Source organism: Bos mutus, chromosome X (assembly GCF_027580195.1).
Source record: "Bos mutus isolate GX-2022 chromosome X, NWIPB_WYAK_1.1, whole genome shotgun sequence".
In the NCBI taxonomy this organism is placed as follows: domain Eukaryota; kingdom Metazoa; phylum Chordata; class Mammalia; order Artiodactyla; family Bovidae; genus Bos; species Bos mutus.
In genome coordinates this window covers 33,301,970-33,304,639 of record NC_091646.1, presented here as the reverse complement: position 1 = coordinate 33,304,639, position 2,670 = coordinate 33,301,970, and positions in this window count along the sequence as shown.

The following is a 2,670-nucleotide window of genomic DNA, read 5'->3' as shown; positions in this document are numbered from 1 at the left end:
TCTTTCAGGGTGTCAGGACTGTGAGCAAGAGCAGTCTTGTGCTCCCTGCACAGCCAGGCAAACTGGGCCTTCCAGATGACCTTGAACAGGGTTTGCCAAGGCTGAACCTCCAAGTCTCCAACTCAGCAATAAGGCCCTGATGGCAGCCACATAAAAAGCACAGCATGGAATAAAGTATGAAGCAACGCTGGCCATGCACCCAAGAGGAGCCTCAATAGGGTGTCAGGCACCCCTGGTTTTTCTCCTGTGACAGGTCCCAAGTGCAGCTGTGTCTGTGACATCTGACAGTAACTGTCAGGCTCTCTGAGCAGCTGACTCCTCTGACCAGGCTCATGGACCCCATCGTGCCAAGCCCAGGTGACACAAGAAGACTTGTAATCGAGTAGACTTGCCACTGGGGACTCAAGAAGTAGGTGCCAGGATAGACACCTGAGGGCTAGAGGCGGGTTCTGGCAAACTTTTCATCCTCTTATTGTAGGATTCTGATACCTTTCAAACCTACGGTTGGGGAGACATAGAGTGTACTCCAGACCCCAGACATCGGGGGCCACTGGCTCCGCTGACTTTCATGCTCTAGAGACCTCCCGTTTCTGCATCATCCATGGAGGGAGCAGGCTGATTGGTGGCTGCTTTTACCTCCACTGCAGCTACACCTTGCACCCTTCTCTCCTTCATGGAGGAACTTTATATGCCTTCCTACACTTGTTTGTACTTCTAAATCTTCTCTATAAAACACATAGGAGACAGGGTATGGGCATCAGGCTGTCTGAAAAGCCACAAATTTAAATACCATGGCTATTTTAACCAGTACCATATAGGTATATAAAAATGTATATCTAGGCCTTCTTGCTGTTTCTCGTTTTTTAGTATTATGAACAATGCCAAAATGAATATTCTACTATACTTGTTTTTCTGTACTAGATATTTTAGAAGAGGAATTGTTGGGTCAAAGAGTAAGCCCCTTTAAAGAGTTTGATACATTTTAACAAATTGCCCCCTCAAAATGTTGCATCTATTCACATCCTAACTAATTGTGTATGAAAGTGATCATTTTCATACATCCCACTGCAAGCAGAATAAATTCAGTCTTTTACATCTTTGCCCATGTAGTCACTCAAGTCACATCTCAATACAACTCCACTTTCCTTTTGATTGTATTTATTTATTTTACTTTACAATATTGTATTGGTTTTGTCATACATTGACATGAATCCGCCATAATGTAACAGAATACATTGGGCATTTGGCCAATGGTATCTCTTCTTGGAGAACTGCCCATTCATATTGTTTACCAGTGTTCTATTTGGGACAGTAATATTTTTAATACTGATGGATAAGTGCTCTTCACATGTTTGAAATATCAAATATTTGTCATAATTGGAAAATACATTCTCTCCACTTTTCTTATTTTATCTTTGTATGTGGTCTTTTCTATGTACAAATTTGAACAATTTAAATATGTTTAAGTGATTTTTTTTCATTATACTTTCTGAATTTTGTTTCCAACCAACAGCCTTGCCCATTATAAAATTATGAAAACCTTCATTCAAAACAACTTCTAGGACTTCACATTTTTTATCTATTGGGTGAGACAAATATTTATGTATTTTGTGAGAAATGACATCGAAATCTAGGATTATTTTCTCTCCAAAGTGTTGGTCAGGTGTCCCAATACCATTTCCTAAATAATCCATATCTCCCCACTGAAGTGAAATGTCATTTTCACCAAATTCTAAATTCCCATCTGGGCTTATTCTTGAAAATTTGTTCAACCAGTTAATATAGGTTGCATGATTCCAGGATGACCTCTCTGAGGAAACTACCTGAAGAAAACTGTAGGGAAGGTAGGGGGCAGAATTAAGAGACAGAAAGACAGAGAAACAGAGACAGACAGACTCTTACAAAAGAAATCTTTTGCAATACTGAAAGGAAAGCTTACAGAACTATTAGGTGGGTGACATTTTGAATGGATCTCTGGTTCTCTGAATCTTCTCAATAATCTCAGATATCCCCATGGCAACTGTGAGGAAAGCACTCTATTAAATTGTGCTCTTACTTTCATGACAGAGACACAGTTGGGATGGAATTCAACTACAAAATTCCAACTTACTAAGAATCCTTTTCCAAATTGAGTTTTCTGGGCACCCCACACTTTGGCTACATGCACTAAGGGGACCCTATCAGCAAGGTCAGGGAGAAACTGCAAGGTTCCTTCTAGGTGGGGGGGAGATAAAGTCAAGATTGGAGTTGTGGCTCCCAGGCTCTAGGTTACCTAAGACCATGACAAGTGACTGTCTGTCCTGCAGTCACACTTAAAGATGGCTTCATGGAAGCCTCTACTCAAACCTCAGAGTTTGCCCTCAGAGAACACACAGCCCCATTTACTCAGTGGTAACAGCTGGGTTCTCTGCTCCCTTCCCCTGCAATGTGAAGGGAGTCACTTGGCCTTCTCGCAACTTGACCAAGTAAGTAATTGCAAATCACCCCCAAACAGCTTGCGTTTCTTGAGTCTGTTGCTTGAAACTCACCTGTGCAGGTCTGCATGACTTGGATCTCTTTGCTTGTAAGTGACGAAACATAGCTATGAGTAAATGAGGTAGGCTCCCTGGAGGGACGTGGAGGACCTCATAGTACTGAAGATAGGGGCAGAATAACAAAGCACCAGGAAGT